General features: G+C 32.4%; 2 long non-coding RNA genes across 6 annotated transcripts; one reads left to right on the top strand and one right to left on the bottom strand.

Moving 5' to 3' along the window:
• Positions 1 to 5,421: 5,421 nt before the first annotated feature.
• Positions 5,422 to 9,891, bottom strand: LOC126720526 (uncharacterized). The gene is made up of 2 exons (XR_007653479.1): positions 9,344 to 9,891; positions 5,422 to 5,632 (listed from the first exon to the last, which is right to left on the bottom strand). It is a non-coding gene; the product is annotated as an uncharacterized LOC126720526 (long non-coding RNA).
• Positions 9,892 to 14,160: 4,269 nt separating this feature from the next.
• LOC126720524 (uncharacterized) lies at positions 14,161 to 19,731 on the top strand. Of its 5 annotated transcripts, XR_007653476.1 has the most exons (8): positions 14,161 to 14,516; positions 14,720 to 14,825; positions 15,586 to 15,792; positions 18,242 to 18,310; positions 18,419 to 18,492; positions 18,621 to 18,719; positions 18,806 to 18,960; positions 19,354 to 19,731. It is a non-coding gene; the product is annotated as an uncharacterized LOC126720524 (long non-coding RNA). The 5 variants fall into 5 exon arrangements; XR_007653475.1 differs by lacking the exon at positions 14,161 to 14,516 and having other exon boundaries at positions 14,537 to 14,825; positions 15,352 to 15,792; XR_007653477.1 differs by lacking the exon at positions 14,161 to 14,516 and having other exon boundaries at positions 14,539 to 14,825; positions 18,796 to 18,960.
• Positions 19,732 to 20,489: the final 758 nt, after the last annotated feature.

Genomic DNA, 20,489 nt, shown 5'->3' with positions numbered 1-20,489 from the left:
AGTATTTACTATGCCCATGCATTAATACTTCCAACGTATTAGGGTTATAGTTTCATGTATCATGACATATGCAATCTTTTTGTGTCATTGCTTTCGGTTTTTAGCATGTTTCTTTTTCAAGTTTTTTTTGTGCTTGTTGTTTTTGTTGATCTTACTTTGCTTGTTCTGTTTTTGAGTGAGTTGAAAAATTCAAAAACCCATAAAAAATGAAAAATCTCAAAAAGTTTGATCGCTTGTGTTGTGTATATCACATGTGAGTTTGGCTTAGTACTTCCGTACTAATGGCGTAGTGCATTTACGAGCTTAGCTTATTATGTATGCACATTTTCTAAGTGTGAGTGACATCTAGAAATCTACGTTTTGATTGTTGTAAATAGATCTTCAAGCTTGTCATGAATGATTGGTCAATAGTCTTGTTTGTTCTTGATACATGCGTAGACTTGTGCCTATATATCTCCTCACTTTTTTTTTTTTTCTTTTTCAAGAGCTCTATAAATGTCAATCTCGAAAAGAGATTTTGAACTGAAAAAACCATCGCACATACTAGTATTTGACTAGGAAAAAGGGAAAGCGATTTGTATTAAAATGTATGATGCCAAAGCTAAAGCCTCAATTGTCAAAGTTATCTCAAAATATTTATGGCATCGCTTCTCAAATTTGAGTTGTTTTTAATCAAAAGTAAGTAAAATGAAAGCAAAATAAGAAGCTTTCGATCATTTGTAATCACATTGGTGAGGGATCATATATGTTCATTTCTACAAGTGAGATAGGTCACTTGACTTCGTACTAGTTGTGTATGACTTCATTGAATTGATCATTGAAGTTTCATACTAGACTATAGACTAGTTCATACTTGATCCACACATACAACACACAAGTCTAATGTTCAATGAATGCTTATTCCATTTGTATGATTGTATGTGTTCAAATCTTATGTATATACTTAATTGCTTGTCAATTAAACCCAAAAATATTTTTGAGTATTTTATATGTTTTTGAAAGTGTTTTTATGCTTTTGTGTGTTTAGAGTTTTTTTCCATATTGTCCATTTCTTGTTTTTATCAAAAAACTCTTTCAGAGGCATTTTCACGAGTAACTCATGAGTTAGCTTTTCCCGCGAAAATGAGGATGGCAAAATAAGAAATCATTGAATTTTAGACAGAGACTTTCGCAACTGTCTCGAAAAAAACAGCTACCTGCAAAACAGTTTATATGCTTCAGTGACATTTTCGCGAGTAACTTCGCGAGAAGTTTACCCACGAAAAGCGCGTGTTTTCAATTTTTAAAAGCAAACAATGACAGTTTTTCAAAAACTTGTGTTTTGCTTCCTCCGAGCCTCTTTCAACCTTAAACACATTTTCACTCAAAAACCCGACAAAATCTCAAGATCAATCTCTTCTAAGACTTCTCTTTGATTCCTTAGATTGAGCCTTAGATTTTAGGATTTCTAGGGTTGGGTATATTTTTGAAAGGGTTGGGAAAAATTTAAATTTTTGCAAATTTTTTTTTTTTTTTTGATTTTCTTGATTGGGTTGTGTCCCATTTTGTTTGGTTGTGTTTGTGTTGGCCCCAAGTGGCATTTTAACATGTATTTAGGCAAGTTTTTCACATGTTTATGCATTGTTTTACATGTTAGTGGTTTGTATGCATACTATGTGTTTGATGAAATGCCCAAATGATATTTTGTTGTTGTTTTGGACTCCGATGAGTACCAAACTTTGGGGATTACCATGATTATACATGTTTATCATGTTTTGATCATTGATTGTGTGTTTTACACAATTTGACCCAAGTATGCTTGGTCATGCCTTGATCATGCATCACATATGCACACAACATGCACACTTGATGCACACACTTGATCACTTAACATGTTTTGCATTTCACTAATGCTAGATAGGTTTTGTTATATGTTTAGCACTTTACATGTTCTTGTGATATTAGGTTTATGTTTTTATGTTCTTTTTAGGACTTTGTGTTTGGTTTATGGACTAACTTGTATCTAATCAAGTTTGTTTCCTTGTTTGTGTTTTTGTCCTTGTTTCTTTGTGTTTGTGACTGTTTTGCAGATGTCTCCTCTCAAGCAATCGGCCACAAAGAAGTCCTTAAAGCCCCAACGCACTTCCATGGATAAATTCTGAACCGATGATGCAGACATGGCCTACAACGACTACTACAAAAGGGCTCTGATCATCCTAGAACAGACTGTGGAGTTAGAATCCCTTGAAAACACTTTCATTCCTGAAGTGTTCAAAGAACGGACGTGGACAAGGTTGATGCACCTAATTGGGAATGTCTATGCCGATGTTATTAGGGAGTTCTATGCTAATGCTGTTGTGGAAGGGGAGAGTATCAACTGCTAGCTGAGGGGGAGAGAGTTCTATGTCACACGAGAGTCCATCCAAGAGATCTTGGAGGTTCGTCCAATGACCTCACACACATCTCTCCACTATGATGAGAGAAGGGGCTCACTTGTACCACTTCTGGACATCCTTGGTGGTGAAATCAGAAAGAACGCAGTGAACACCATTCCATTCACCCTAGGGATGAGGACATTGGTCTACATCATGATCTTCAACCTCTACCTGGTGAAGAATTTGACTACATTGTCAGCACCAAAGGCCATTTTTCTTCTTGATCTCTTCACACACAAGGAGATCAACATTTGCAGTTACATCTACTACCTCTTCACCAAATGCATCACAAAGAGGAATTCGAGGCTGGTCTTGCCATTTTCAAGTCTCGTCATGGCTCTTATAGCAAGGGCAAGGGTGAAGATTCCTAGTGGTCTTCCCGTGATGCAAAGGGATTATCCAATTAATGCTCAGACCATGACCCGAAGCAAAGCCCATGTCATCGGACCATCTGTTGGTATTTCTCAAATCCCAAGGGACAATGTTGAGGAAGAAGGTGGGGACATGGAAGAATAGATAGAGAGGTTCACATCAGCTCCAGAGGACATTGCACAACCCTCTTCTAAAGCACGTTCACGGGCACCCGATCATCTTAATCATCTCATTGCAAGGGTTGAATAGATATATGGTATGCTAGAATCCCATGTGCAACACTCCACGACTCAATTCACCTACCTAGAAGGCCAGATCACTGCACTCTCGTCTCAGATTGACGATATGATGATGGACCAATAGCGGCAACAGGAGGAGGACTCGAATTTGGAATTCGCACAGTTCTAACCTCTTTGGCCATTCCGGTCAAAAAGGGGGAGTAGTTTGAGGGGGAGTAGCATAGCTTGAGGGGGAGCATAGAGTAGCATATCATAGAGCATTGGTTCATTTTGGTGGTTTAGTAGTTTACTTTTTAAAGTTTTATAACTTATGGATATTTACATTGCTTTCTTTTAAAGCTTTAAAGTACTTTAGTTTAAATTCAGTTTATCTTTAGTACTATTTGTGTATCTTGGTTTTTATATTCTTTTTAATGTTTATTGATTTCTATCACTTTTAGCTTTAGTTTCTTTAATGCATCATGCTTGTTGGACATGCAATTAATTTTAGCATTGCTTTTAATTGCATTGCGTGTCCGGATGATCATTTACTAGATAAATGTTCATTGTAGTCATTCTTTAATGACTGTTCATGTTTGATCAAGTTACACTTCATAGATTATATCTTGCTGAATACCTTGATCGCATTTTATTTGTTCATATACGTACCTTGTGTTCAACTTGTCATGAGCTTAATGAAAGTTTTGTTTATGTGCGAGTGTTTCAGGATACAGGTGTATATAGTGCAAGTGCTTCATAGCTTCTAGAATTAGGTGTGAGTGAGTTTTACCATTGTTCCCAAACTCATGTTTAAGTCTAAACTCTGTTTAGGGGTTTTGTCACGGAATAGCCAAAGGGGGAGATTGTAAAGTTGTTATTTACAACTATTTTGTGTTGGCTTTAATTCCGTGCCAAATTTGATTGTAATTTTATTCAATCATTTTTCCCTGTATTTATATGGGGTTTATTGTAAGGGATGAGTGTGAGAGAGTGTGAAGACTCAAGCTTAAATTGAAGAACAAGTGGATTTCACGAGAAGCTCGCGAAAAGCTATTCCGCGAAGTAGCCACGTGTAGAGCACATGGCTGGAATGCAAAAGGTCATGACAGCCTGGAGTTTTCGCGAGTGTCTCGTAGGTAAGGCTTTCCCGCGAAATATTCGCGAAACATTCTGTTTGGCTATTTTTGTCATGTTTGTTTTACTAAATCTTTACCCACACTATATATACCCTCATTATCTACATATTGTAAGGAGTGCTTTTTAGAGAGAAAACCCTAGAAAATACACTTAAGAGTTAGAGATTGATATACCCATAATCATCTACACATTTCCTTGTGATTTTCCTCTACTCCTACCTCTCCATATCCAAATCCTTGAGAGGTTGATAGCTCAAACACTTACCACACCCAATCTGAGTGTAAAGTGAGGTTTTGGTGCTGCTAGGAAGCATTGGAAGAAGCCAATCGTTGGCGGATGCAATCGGGCTGAATTGTGGGATTCGGGAAAGCTAGAGAAGACAAGGTTCCGAGAAGGCAGTTGGTAGCAGGAGCTTGGAGGGTTCAAATACATTGAGTAGACTAGGCTTGGAGAGTCTTTTGTTATTCGTGTACTCCAACTTATTTTTTAGTGGATCGATTTACCGTTTGGAGGGCACCGGAGAGGTTTTTTGCCGAGTTCTTCGGTTTCCTCTTCGATAACACATCTCGATGTTATCTTATGTTTGCATCCTTCTTCCCCACTCTTTAAGCTTATCTTTTATTGTTGATAATGGATGAATATAGCTTAGGGTAGTTTTATCGGTTGTTTGCGCTTATTTACTCTTATTCCGCACTTAGTTTGAATTAGAGTAAAAACAATCGAGCCGTAATTTTTATTGGGGGTCTAGGGTGTTCCATCCTTTCTTGATTTCTTAGATTCTTGTAATTTTTGTTCTTGATTGTTTGACCCCTTGTACACTCCCTGTGTACTAGGGTGTTCCATTTTTTTGAGATCAATAAACTTTTACTTATAAAAAAAAAAAAAAGCAATTTTATTGGGGGTCTAAATAAGCTCTTGTGTTTTCACACAAATCCGAGTTTTCAAGAACAAATCATAAAGCGTTACACATCTTTATCTATAGTAGCATGCTAAAACATAAGCTAAAGAAAGAAACTTGTGAATGCAAAATCAAGTCGAGAAACAGGGTTTCATCCAGCTTTAGCTAGTTGGGAGAAAGCAACACAGTTCAAATTCCACAACTATCATTATCAAACCCATTTATGATTCCCAGCTAAGACTCAAAACACTCACACAATACACAACTATTAAATAAACAAAGGGGGACGAAAAAAAAAAAACCTTAAGGCCCGTTTGAATTGAGGGAAGAGGGAGGGAGAGTGGAGGGGAGAGGAGTAAAGTAGAATTAGCTGAAAATAGACTATACGACTAAAATTCCAACATTATAGTTCCCATTTTGCTACCACATACTACACCATCCAAGTTTTAATACATAATCATCCAAAACACTTAAAACAATATTCCATAATACATACCCGTAATAGTATAAAACCACTACCATCCAATAGTATAGCCCCGATAGTAAGGATGGATAAATCTGCGCTGCTGCTCTGATTTTTTGTTGTCGTCCATCTACATAACAAAACCAAAATAATGGAGTATTAGAAGCAATACCACATTCTCCAGTGCCTGAAACAAATACGAAGCCTAATAAACTACAATGGAAATGTGATTGCATTTTACTAACCAAAAAGAATCAAATTGCTGATGTTCGATTAATCGATTATCATGTAGTTCGAGCATTTTATCATGTAACATTTAGTACAAAAAAATATTAATTAACAAAGGAGCTCCAAACAGAGAATAAGTCAAATAGATATCCAATGCCAATGGCAAGTTAACAATACTAATCCTTATTGTTAAATAACAAAAGAATTTCCAGCTTTTATTCACACACACACAAATATATATATATGAATTTCTATTGATGGAGTTTACTAGTTTGAGATAGATGGTCCAATGTGATATAAAGTCTTTTAGTATAATAATCACTCTTAGGCTTATAGAAATGGTGTTAGATTAACCTTTATATATATATAAATGGTGTTAGCTATGATTGCAAGGTGAAAAAAGACACAGATAGAGAACTCCTTGTTTGAGCTCTCAATTAAAACCACAAGCTGATTGTCAGAAGCTCTATGTGGAGTCCTATTGCTAATGTTTTAAAATGGACTCCAAAAATCATTCAGACAGAAAGATTTAATAGTTGCACAAACAATCAAAGGATATCAACATTGTCCGTAAGGATCATAACAAGTATTACTGTCTTGTAGCTCAAAACTAATTACTAAGTGAAAAATGCTAAAATAATTTATTAATCATTAACATGATTTATAATTTATTAACAATTATTTTAAAAGCATTCCCTATTACCTTTGTTTTTCCATTTTCTTTGTTTAATGTCTTTCCTCAATAATGGCATAGATCAAATCACAGTTTTTATTACTCAATGTGACGCGCGGTAATGTGACGCATGGTCACGGGAGAAGTAAGAGACGCAATCATTGTAGGTCAATAATTGGTAACCTTTTTAAATAATATATTCATGCAAAAAAAAAAAAAAAAAAAAACCTTATTATAATATAATGGGCGCCATCTTTTGTCATTAAAAAAAAAAAAAAAAATGCCTCTCATCTAGCCAATCTTCTATCGGCTTCGGTGGCGGCTATACATGCAAATTAGGGTGGTCATAATATCACCCTAACTTGCAAATATATATACTTGTCAAAAAAATATTATACGCTAAACTAATCTTGTAACCACCTAAATAAAAATTATGAACACCTTGACTTGAGAATTACAAAAATTGGGGTTCAACAAAAATAAAAATAGTGCTACTATATTCGCAACATTTTCACGATAATTTTATAACAAATCTAATGTAGTAAGTTATTACTGATTCTAATTTGAGCTAAATACTAATATTATTTTTTTACCCACCAATAACAACTTTTTGTATAAGATTTATTGTAAAAATGTTGTGGACGTAGTATTATTCCAAAATTAATTCTGCCTCAAAACATAGTTCTTAATCCTTTTTTTTTTTCTTAAAGCTTAAATGACGACAATAAATATTAGATCAAATAACAGCAAACAAAAACCAAACAAAAACAAAGCAAGACCAAACAACAAGTAAAAAAATTATTCAACAAAAAGCCTACTATAAAACAAAAAGATAAAATTTGTAGCTCGTTTAACCTATTCAATAAAAATAATTTCTAATTTCATTTTTCCTTAAAAAATGGTAGAGCCACCATTGATCTTGTGGTAATTTAAATTTCTTAGTGACTGCTTTAAAAAAAATTCCTAGAGCCGCCATTGATCGGCCTAACAATGAAAGCACCGCTCTTGTCAAGCATCTTTATATTTGGGGTAATATATTGTATTAAGCAGTTTATATCAATTGTACTCGATTATATATATATATATATATATATCACTCGTACTCAAGTTTTATATATCAAACATATATCCTCGTATCAATTGAAAAGTGGGGATGACCACTTGAGATAAATTTATATACTTTTTTGTTCTTTAGTTGAGAAGTTCATATTTATTTTCATATTTCCGTGTCTTACTACCTATTTAGTTGTGTAAGGCCAAATGGTTTCATCAGTAAAACCAGCATAAATCGAAATTGGCATAGAGATGATCTTTTTGGCAATATCAGCATCATGAAGTTGCAGCTTCACTAGCATTTTTGGTTTACGTACAGGAATTTACTACTCCAAAAGGTTTATGGTACAATTAATGCCCTAAAAACCTTTATTGGCAGTCTCTAGCATCTTCCACCAAAAGTTAATTTGATTTGTCAAGTACAATAGGAAACAGACGAGTAAGTATAGTCTATTATAAGTTTTATCATCATTAGAAGTTTGACCTTGATACGTTGGCAAGCACCTTCCACCAAAAGCAGTAGGTCACATGTTTGAGCGCAAAAATTGCAGAGATTTTTATGGATACTTGTATTGTGATTATATAAACCTACTTTTCCCTCATTGACATAGAAAAAAAGTTAAAAGGCACTTCCCTGATTCCAAGTTCCAACTTTAAAGAAACAGATGCCGAGATAGAAAAAAACAAAAGGTAAAACTATATTATTGGTCTCTAAAATTTGCTAACAAAACATTATCAGTCTCTAAAGTTTGCTAATTGGTCATTCTGTTAATAGATGTTAGTCTTAATATGGAACTACAATGTAGCATTAAATTTAATATTAAGAAAATTAAAACACATCCATTCAATATTTGGATTAATATCTTATTTTGATTGCTAATAATTATGAATTGGTTGTTTTTGTTTCTTTATTTAATAATATAAAACATATTCTTATAGTTAATTGAGATTGATAGAAATGAGTTCAAACAATTGGGAATTAATGAATAAATTATGTGGACCAAAGATTGCTGAGTAAATTGAATTAGGTATTAAAAAAATATATTACAACTTATGTATATATTAGATTTTGTAGGATTTTTTTTTACAATTATTTATTTATTTTGTTATGAGTGTCAATTAACATTTTTAAAGCTAATTTTTTAATATATATATATATATTATAAAAGTTTGGAGAATGTTAACCAGCATGTTAAGTGCAGAAGCGACAAAATATTTGTCAGAAAAAATCAAATAAAAATTTGAAATAATACTACAAGACTGAAAAAGTGACATAAATTAAAAAAAAAAAAAAAAAAAAAAAAAAAAAAAAAAAAGAGGACAAAAGTTACGTCAGATAAAACTGTGCTTAACGGGCACCGTGCGGTGCCCGTTAACACAACCCTAAAAGTTTTGATGAATTGAATTTTTGACTAGGCCACTATATGATTACAACCCATCAGTTTTATTAAGTTATTAGCATTCTGTTACCAACGGAATACTTTTAAGTATGTGCTTTTAATAAAAGTAAGCCTACCACAAACACAAAGACTGTTTCTTCCAGCTTGCCAAGGGCTTCTCCAATCTCCATTCGTTTAATGAAAGGATTTTAAATTGAGGCAAGCTTAAAAGAACCTAACTGCATATACAATAGTAATTTCTGGGAAAGATACAACCCTCTTTACGACATAAAAGACCATCTAACTGATCCACACCTTGTCAAACACCAATATAAAGAAACATTTCACCCAAATAGTCAAATAAAAGCACTCCAAAACTAAATTCAACACCCCCACCCCGGCGCGGGGGGAAAAAAAAAAGAACCTCGTCACTCAAATACTCTGATACTCAGATCGGACCAAACGGTAAAAACTGTGAAAAAAAAAATCCAGATAGGAAAAAAATTACCTTCACTAGTCACTATATATGGTGGTCAATGTGTGATTTAGGCGTGTATTCTTATACGTGAGTCCTGTGTCTGCTCTGGGACTATTACAACCTCTCCCTGAGACGGGTTTCGTAGAGAATTGTAAATTCTCATAGCGATGGTGGTTATTATTGTTAGAACCAAGATACCCACCAGAATGAGCAGCGTGGGTAGTAGTTGTGGTAGACTTGGTGGTGGCCATGTGTTGTCTGGTGGTGACAGAGGTATGGGTGGTGGTGGTGGTGATGCACTGAAAGGCGGCGAATCGGGCAAATCGGGCAATGGCGGAAACTCAAATGCTGGCGCTGGCGGCGGTGGAGTAAGGGGGGAAAATGGGGGGAAGGGTGGAGGCAGAGTGGGGGGTGGAAATGGTGGGGAGGGTGGTGGTGGTGATGCGATGCTGGTGGTGGGGGTGGCAAACATGGTAAAATATTTGGATTTTGGAGATGGAGGTGAAGGTGAAGGTCATCTGCTCTGAAATAGCCACAAATATTTAGTGTGTGTTTGGGTTGGTGTTTGCTTTGTTGGGTTTCAGTTTCTACATTTTCTCCTTCTTTTCTTTCGTTTTTTTTTTTTTTTTTTTTTTTTTTTTTTCTAACAGGCGGCTACTGTTCCTGTACTGTACATAAACAGTAGTCGCAACATTTGATCAGATTTATGTGAATAGTGCATCCGTGCACTGTTCATGAACCCACAAATTTCATTTTTTATCAATTTTTTCATTAAAAATAGGTCTCACGGTACTATTCACACATTTAAAAATTATTTTGCTACAGTGTTTTCAGTTTTCAGTTTCAACAAAATAAGTTCTATCCAAACAGACAGGTTAAGTTTGGATACAGTATTGCGTTTGCTGCGTTTAGTTTCTGCGTTTTTTCCTCTTTTTTTTTTATTTGCACGCATTCCCCCCCCCCCTCAAAACAAGCGGCTACTGTTGATGTACTGTACATAAACAGTAGCCGCAACTTTTGATCAGTTTTTGTGAACAGTGCATCCATGCACTGTTTATAGACCCACAGATTTCATTTTTTTTATCAACTTTTTCATTAAAAATAGGTTTCACGGCACTATTCACATATTTAAAAAAATTTTGCTATAGTTTTTTCAGTTTTCAGTTTTCAATTTTAGCAAAATAAGTTCTATCCAAACAGACCCTGAGTCTGCGTTTCTGCGTTTCACGTTTTGCACCTTTTTTTTTTCCTGCACGTGAACAGTAACCTCACATGGGTTCACTGTGCAGGGGACAAAAATTACTGTTCACGCACTGTTCATTACTGTTCACAGCACTTTTCATGTACTAAAAAATATTAAAAATGGGTCCTACAGTACTATTCACACGTTTAAAAATTATTTTGCTACAGTGTTTTCAGTTTTCAGTTTTAACAACAATAAATTCAATCCAAACAAACCCGTTGTGTGGTAGGTGGTCCCAGCTACGGTAAGAGAAAGTTTTGCCCATTCCAAAACTTCACCAATATACGATCCAATACCTTAATGGAGATTGTTCCAATTTGGGTTAGAAAATAAAATATTTTGATACTGATTTGTACCGGTATACCATTTTAAGATTATTCGTTAATATAACAAATTCAATAATATATATTATTTATATTTTTTTAGAAGCATATTATTTACATGTTTATATTATATAAATTTAATTGTTTGAGAAAAGCCAATATAATATGTTATGAATCTTTATAGGTGAATTTATACTTAAACCAAAACCCAATAGGCTTTAGTTTATCCATCAAAAAAGAAAGAAAAAACAACCAAAAGACAAGACAAAAATTTCAATAAGAAATACTATTATAATGGGTGGAATTTGTTAGTACAAAAATATTATAATTCTAGTCGCTAATCCGTATTATGTACGAGAACCTATCTATTTGTGAGATAGGCTAAAATAATTTTATAAAATCCTAAATTGATTAAAAAACTATACTATTGCATGATTTGTTCTTGTATGACTTTAATTTGTGTTACAATTTGATGAAAAATGTCATTGCTTGAACGTGTAATGGCATACAAAAAAATTTGTAAAATAACATAGAGATTTTAATATATTGCACGAATTTACATTAACTACTCAGGAATACCGTATAAAAATGCACATTTAAACATTAAGAGAAAAAAAAATCTTATACTATATTTTACTCACATAAAGTAAATCCGTATTTAGGAATACTATTCTATTTATAAATTTTTAATATTTATATAACATTAACTTTTATTTTAATGTTTGCGTGGATTTTGTTATTTTCAATGATGAAATTTTAGATATTAAAAATTCTGAAAAACCAAAAAATATTAAAAACCAAATAAGTCATGGCTTAGAAATTATTGAAACAAAACAAAATATATATGACTAAAAAATAAAAATAAAATATAAGAGAAAAATGAATTACATTCAAAAGAATAATTCATAGCTATAACTATTGAAATGAATCAAAAGATTTAGAGCCTACAAATTATAGATAATATGTGTGCGTGTGTGTGACTACACAACAGAGAAATATAAGAGAAAGATATGTTACTATCAAAAGAATAATTTAGATGTTAAAACTTTTGAAAGGCCCGAAAATATTAAAGAATAATTCCTATAAAATTTTGAAACAAAACAAAATTTATATGATTATACAATAGAGAAATATAAAAGAAAAATTGATTACCTTCAAAAGAATAATACATGGTATAGTCATTGAAATTTGCTAAACATGTTCAAATATTGCAAATACTAACACAAATTTAGATATTAAAATTTCCAAAATGCCAATAAGATATATAATTAAAGAATAAGTTATTGAAACAATTCAAAAAATATATGATTATTCAAAAGAGAAATATAAGAAAAAGAAAAAAGTACACGAACCCATAAAGTAATAAGTTTTAAATTTTAATGAATCTAAACTTCAAACGAATCATATACAATCACAGACATAGGATTTGGTGGTTCATGTACAAAAATTACTATTTAAAAAATACATAAAAAAACCATAATATATATATATATATATTCATCAAAATAAAGGAGAAGAAAATATAAAGGTGACAAAGAAGGGGATAAAAAATTATTCATTCATAAAAAAAAAATAATAAATGAAAGATTTGCTAGAAAGTAGACAAATTTCAATATATGAAAAATCTAATCAAATAATCAATTACTATAAAAAAATAATGATCAATTGTTTTGCTTAGCCCAAAAAATCATGTTATATTTCTATTTTTTTTATATATTATATGATGTATAATAGTTTAATAATAGTTATATATATATATATATATATATATATTATAATGTTATGTGGTATAATATATATTATTTTAATAAGAATTAAAGAAGAAAGAGGAGTCATACTCGGCCACCACTTCAATTGATGAAAACATCAAATTTTAATCACACACGTGGTGCACGTTCTCTTCGAAATTGGGGCAATGCAGACCAGTTGTCTGCTTCATAAATGGCTAATGAGTAAAGAAAAGGGGAAAAAGAATAGTAAATCAAACTTAACTTTAATACAATGATTAGTGAGTTTGAAGTTGGAACACAAAGAGAGGAAGAAACTGAGAATAGAGTCACAAATGGGTAGAGTTGATTGCAGATGCGTGATATTGTAATTTTTTGAGGATAAAAAGAAAAGTTATGTTACTTTGAAGATTGCTGCTCATAATCCCCTTATTCGGTTCAGTCCAAAGTAAGTCATAGAATGATTTATTGTGATGTCCATCTAATAAAGAACTTGTATAAATTTATGAGGTGGTTAAAAATAATACTGAAATGATAAATGAACTTAAAAAATTAACTTTATTGACTCTATATTCTCTAAAATTACTTAAGTGGCACCTCACCGTTAACATATCTTGGACAATTATCTTAAAAGTACTAGTTTTGTTTTTTCAATTTTTTTTGTTCAATGTCTTTCCTCAATAATTGAATAGATCAAATCACAATTTTTATTACCCAATGTGACGTATGATTGGGAGAAGAGACAATGGCGGTTTTAAAAATTTTGTTGAGGACGTTCTTCAACAAATATAAATTATACAATCTAGTAAAAAGAAAATTTTATATATTGATAATAACAACAATAAAAAAATACATAAATACATAAATAAAATAATAAACAATAAACTATAAGTTCATTTAAAATATTAATAAAATTATTAATTATTATTATTTAGCTATTTCATTAATTTGTTTGTCTTTTATAAACTATAATTTGTTATATTTTTATTTCATTAATTATAAAATTATTAATTGTTGTTTAACCTAACATAATTTAATTTATTTGTTTTTTTATAATATATTGGTTAATTATACTATTTTAATTATTGTTGTTTAGGCTAACAATAAACTATATTGTATAGACATATACAGTACAATAATTATTATATTGTAGGGCCAGCTCACTGTCCAGACATGTGCAGTACAATAATTAAAGCAATGTAACTTTAGTTATTATTTATCCGGCTTCATGTGTCCATTCACCTCTCACCTCACTCATCAGACAAGCAAAAGCCTCATGTCTAATGCCTCCAATCACAAGAACCAGCTGCGAGCCAAAAAATTTTACAACCACAAATCACAATAAACATTACCCTGACAATCACCACGAACCCAGAACCAACGCTAGCACCAACACACACCAACACCAAAACAAAATGCCAAATTCAAAAAATCAAAAACAGACAAAATATTAATCAAGTTAAAGTTCGGCCACTATTGACATATGGTTCAAAAGAGAGTGAGTTAGTCTTAAAGAATAGAGAGAGTGTGAGACTTATTCATTTCATAATTTTCAATTCAGAATATTCAGTGATTCAGATGGAGAGAGAGAGACTCAGAGAGAGTCAGAGAGAAAAAGAGAGGGAAGTAACAATCACAACCCACCACCACTACCCCCCACTCCCACAAGCCACAAAACCCACCAATCTCAACAAATCGCAACCCACGAACCCAGAACACCAACAACGATCTTAACAATCACCACGCCAACGCTGCACACCGATCTCTACCGCCACTGCACGCCCAAGCTGTCACCAATCTCAATACCATTGCTGATCGGGAGCAACAAAAAAAAAAAAAGATGCCCTTGGTGGCAAGGCATTGGTGAGAGGTGGAATAGAGAGAGATCAGACAGAGAGATGGAGCAGAGGGTGAGATAGTAATGTAATTTGTAGTTTTTTGAAATACTTATAATAAAAAAGTGTGTAAAAATGGGTGTAAAATTGTTTAAAAATTGGAAATGAGTTCTATGTCCTACCAAACGGAGCCCTAGTATTTTGGTGCTAAAAAAATCTTTTTAACACCTTGGTGATTTTTCTTCTTGGGAAAAATTACCATTTGAGCTCCTGTTTAGGGAATTGAAAACCATGGAAGGCTACATTGCTATATGGTCCACCCGGGACAGGGAAGACCGACGTGGCAAACGCGATTGCAACAGAAGCAGGCTCAGCTTTCTTTAGGTAAATATTTATATTTTGACCAATACCAATACATTGCAAGCAACTGGATTACAATAACTGATAATTATGCATGGCAAGAGAAGAAAGAACTAATCTTCATCTTCTAAATGGTAATACATATTGCTAATTGCACTTAATTGTGATTCTTATATTTTTGAAGTCTATGTGGCTTTTCTTCTCCATGTTTCAGTTTTCCTGCATAATTTCTATGCAAATTAACTCGTGACTTAGGCAGCAATTCACAATCACATACTATTCTTATTCTCACCCATTTTCTATAGATTTTACTTGCTATTAAAGGCCTAGAGTAGAAATACAATGTCCAATAATTGAAATGATGGACAAAAAGTATTCTTGTTGAAATGTAAGATATTTGAGTTTCAGCAAATGTGGACTTGAGGGTTTTCTGTTTTTTGTTTTTTTAATGGAGCCTTGAGTTCTTAATATTTTATATTGTTGACGCAGCTTAATTTCTTACTTCATATGGTTGGATCTTTGAGTCCTTTCATATGCTTTTTCAATGCAGTTATCACATTATTGGAATGTGTTGAATTTCTTAATTCATCATCTACGCCATTATGCTTCAATTGATTCACATCTACGATTGTTTTGATGTCTACTTCTTCCAATTAGTTATTTTGGGGTGCATTATTACAACTCATGTACAAAATTCCCATAGATGTAGATGCGTTTGCTCTGTAATCATTCAATATAGATGGAATGTTGCCAACACAATTATATGTGTACTGTCTATACACAGTGTTTTGGCATCGAACATTGTGTCCAAATGGATGGGAGAAGGTGAAAAGAAACTTAAGAAAGTCTCAAATTTTTTCAATATGCTCGTGATGAAGCTCCATCCATTATTTTTATTGATGAAATTGATTCCTTATGTGGCCCACGAGGTAATGACAATGAGAATGAAGCCTCTCGACGAATCAAAACAGAATTTCTTGTACAAATGCAGGTAATATGTTTTCCCTGGAAATAGATTAGAGTGATTTTTCCAAGAATTTTTATATAATATAATTGATATGCTTAGATTAATTGGAGCAAGTAGTTTGTCAATAACTTATTGAGTTTATTACTATTCTGTTGGGTATGAATTTTTTACATTTCATGATATGAGTTGCAAGGCATCTTGTTGAACATTTTTATACTTAAAATGGAATTGAGGGATTTGATGGAAAATTTAAACTATTGGTAACCTAACTGTAAGGTATTTAAGCTTAAGCAACTTGAAATCATGTATGTGGTCCAAAGAAGGATGTGGTTTCTTTTGAACTTTAGGTTTTAGTTTTTCTTTTTGATTTTTACTCTTGTGCATGCCTAATAAGTGGAGGAGAAGTACTTTGATACCTATCTACAAGAACAAGGGAGATATTTAAAATTGTATAAATTACTATGTAATTAAACTTATGAGTCACACTATAACATTTGGAAGAGAATAATTGAATGTAAGTTACGACAAGAAACAACTTAGAGAATCAATTTGGTATTATGTCCGGACAATCTGCCATGGAAGTTATTTTCTTACTTAGACATCTTATGAAAAAATATAGCGGCTTGTAAATATCTTCATATGGTCTTTATTGTTCTTGAGAAAGCACATGATATGGTCCCTAGAAAAGTTATGTGGTAGGTTTTGGAAAAGCAAGGCTGATGCGGACAAGAAAGAGTTTAATGGAATACAAGATTAAATATCAAAAGAATCAAGATTTGTGGTCTAGTTATGATTTCATACTTTCTTCACAAATTTCATAGGTTGTTTTAGTTATTATTGAGTCTTAGTATTATGTTTTTATGGTTAAAACCTTACTGGTTTAGTTTTAATAAAATAAGAGTAGTTTAGTAATTTCCAAATTTTCTGGTATTGGCTGTCCTGGAGGCCCGTGAGTCTTCTTTTATATTTTGAGTCCTTTCCTATTTGGTTTAGAAGTTATTAAATCCTTTTTGGTTTGTTATTAGTATTCCTTGTCATCCTAGGAATAGTTTATTTATAAGGCTATATTGTATTCAATAATATTCATAAAGTGATTGATTAACAAAATTTGTGCGGCTTATTTTAAGCCTTGAGGGTGTGATTGCCTTCTCTTACATAAGTTTGATTATTTAGGAAGACGTAGATGTGATTGCCTAGTGTTTTATCTATTTTATTTTTTGTTTAAAACTCTGTTTTAGGCTTTTAGCCCTAAACAACCATCAAAGATCCATTCTTTTCTAACTTGAAACCCTTAAACAAAGAACCTTCAAGAACTCATCAAGAAATCTAGTATAGTGCTGAATTCTAAGAGATCTTGCATCAAGGGAAAGTCCCTTGGTGTATGCTTTTTGCAAATAATATAGTCTTAGTAGATGAAACTAGAAGTGGAGTTAATGTCAAGATAGAAATTTGGGGAGATGCTCTAAAATCTGAAATTTATTTATTAAGTAAATCTAAAACAGAGTACATGGAATGCAAGTTTAGTAAAAGTGTAAATAGAGCTAGATGAAGGGGTTGTAAGATTTGATAGTCAAAAGATGGTAAAGAACAAGAGCTCCCAATATCTTGGATCAATAATTCATAAAAGGTGGAGAGATTGAAGACAATGTAAAGCAGGATGGATGAAGTGGAGAAGCGCATAAAAAGTATTTTGTGATCGTAGAGTGCTTATTACATTAAAAGGAAAAATTTTATAAAACTGCTATAAGACCAACTATCCTTTATGGTACTAAATGTTGGGTTGTTGGGAAGAAACATATTTATAAAATGAGTTTAATTGAAATGCAATAGTTAAGATTGATAAGTGAAAATAGATAGAAGTATAGGATTTTAGATGAAAAAAATCCACTTAAAGATTGAGTTTGCTTCTAACGATGAAAACATGTGGGAGAGTCACTTGAGATGATTTGATCATATTCAGAGGAGAGTGACTAATTCACTAGTAAGAAAAATAGTAAAGGAAGACCAAAAATAAAATTAGTAGAAGTAGTTAAAAATGACATCAATTAAGGAAGTGATAGAAAATATTACTTTGAATAGAATATAATGGAAGAAAGGAATATATGTATCCGACTCTAGTTTATTTGTTGAAGATCCATAATCAACCCTAAAAAAAAAAAAAATTTGTTTTTTTTGTTTTTTGTTTTTACTCTTGTATACATCCCATGCACTATGTTCTATTATTTGTGATTTTAATTAAATCTATTAATTAATTAAAAGAAGAGGAATCATTAACATACAATTAATAGAGGAGAAAATGACAAACCATTTCCTTGTAGCCTTGTTGGCCTTAAAATGGCTGGCTAGTTTGCAATGCAGTTCATAATAACTTTATGTTTTATTAGATAGTTAATCCATAGCATTATCTTGCATTGTTTCCTTCCACTTATCTACATGTAATATTGAAATAGAAATTTTCTTTAATACATTTCAGGCTGTATCCAACGATGCGAAAAATGTTCTTGTTCTTGCAGCCACAAATACTCCTTATCATTTGGATGTGGTGAGAAAAAAAAAAAAACCACCCTTCTAACCTCCAGCCATGTATTGAAAATATTTTATGGTCTACAACGCTTTAGGTTTGAGGCTAACGCTAAGTTAATTAACGTAGGCCATCCGGAGGCGTTTTGATAAGCGAATCTATATCCCTCTCCCAATTTGAAGGCAAGGGAACAAATATTTAAGGTACTTCAGTTTCGTAATGCAATGCATTTGGAAAATCAAAGGAATGTAGTTATAAACCCATTGTGATTAATGCTTTTGTTGTTTATCTATGTCTTGTTTAATATCCTCTAGTTTTTTAATTTGAGCAGTGGCATATTGGGGAAACTCCTCATAACCTTGGTACAGAGGATTTTCAGTATTTAGCAAGCAAAACAGATGGTTTCTCTGGTTCAGATATATCCGTTTGCGTTAAGTATCAATTTTACACTTTTACATTAGGTGTCAGCATTTCCTCAAAGTGATTATATGGCTGAAAACTGGTAGTTACTTGTAGGTTAAAATGCACTATATCAGCCTGTTCGTGCAACTCTTGATGCTGAATTCTTCAGAGAATATTCTCCAGGCATGTGGGTCCATTGCGAAGGTGATCACCCAAAAGCTGAGAAGCGTACCTTCGAGGAACTTAAAGCAAAAGTCGAAGCTCCAAAGGTATGGATTAGCTAGGAAACTGATGTTCAACACATGAAATCATTCCAATAAATCATGTTTATGGTTGACTATTAGTAACTAATAAATAAATTTCTTGAACATATGTAGATTGTCCTGACTTTAGTAGTTAGTTAATTTATGGAAAATAGGATTGAAGAAAAACGCAAAAGAGGGGAGGGGATTAGTGTACTGGAAAGAAAAATAAAAAAGAGCATGTCTCATTCAATTGCATTGATTCATGTTTGGTGTTGATTTTCTCTTCTCATTAATATAGGCGGATTCTTTTTTTTTTTTTTTTTTTTTCAAGTTCAGTATTTGTGGTAGTATTTTTCTAGACCCCTATGTTCACTTTGAATTTTCATATTCGTGTGTCTGGGAATTGATGACTTGCAGATCCAGCTACCACCCAACACAAAAGCAGATTTTGATAGTGTGCTTGAGAAACAAAAGCCAACTGTGAGTAAAGCTGAAATTGTTGCGTGTGAGAAATTCACCAAGGATTTTGGGATTGACGGTTAAGGGCGAAAAATGTAGAGGCAGATATTATTATTTCTGAAGTTTCTTCCTATTGTGTTTCTAATTATGTTTTTTTTTTTTGGGGGTGGGGGGGTAAAAGTATTTGTTAACCATATGCTAGTGTTTTGTGAATTTATCTGGGTTAGACATTTGTCAGTATGGATAGAAGCTTTCTAGCCCCAGAAAAAGAGCAATAAACTAGCTTGTCCAACTTTTTATTTTAATAAAAAAGCAATAAACTAGCTTCTTTTTTTCTTTTTCTTTTTTTCAAAAAAAAGTTAATGTTAACTTTTTTATGTATTTGAACTTTTACTGACTTCTGACAAATGAGAAACTATATATGGGATGACATAGTTAAGTGTTGTGAATGTGATCTGCCATGTCATGTGATGCCATGGGAGTGTTCCAGAAAATGTAGAGAAATGAGTCATTGGATTATAGGTAGTCTATAAATACATAATTGAAATAGTTAGGAATTTAGGATAGACACGTTTTTAAAAGCTCAAGTGTCTCTTTGGGAACAACTTATTTAACTTTTTACTGAAAGTGTGCTAAAGTATAATTTTACCTTAAAAAAGTGGAAAAAATGATGTTTTAAAAAATTGTATATAAAAGCTAAAAGTTAAAACTTAAGCTTATAAGTTAATACCAAACAAACACTTTAGTGAGAGAGCGATAGCCTTTCTTTTAATAAGGTGAAGTGTATGTTTGGACATTTATTTATTGAAAATTTTTTAAAAGATTCCTTTTGGGACATTTTAAAATATAATAGAGTCTAACAATTTGGGACACAGAATAGCAAAGAAGTGAAATTTAAAAGACAACAAAATTGAAAGAAAGAAACATAAAATTTAGGAACGAGAAGTAAGCATAAAAGAGGAGGATGAGGCATAAGCATAAAAGAGGAGGATGAGCATCCTTCAGGTTTGATGAGGCAAAATTGAAAAAGAGAATAAAGAAGATGATAAAAAGATACAAGAAACTTCGAAGTAGTTCCCATTCTGGCTTACAAG

This window comes from Quercus robur, chromosome 4, assembly GCF_932294415.1.
Source record: "Quercus robur chromosome 4, dhQueRobu3.1, whole genome shotgun sequence".
In the NCBI taxonomy this organism is placed as follows: Eukaryota; Viridiplantae; Streptophyta; class Magnoliopsida; order Fagales; family Fagaceae; genus Quercus; species Quercus robur.
This window is presented reverse-complemented; position numbering and strand designations above follow the sequence as displayed.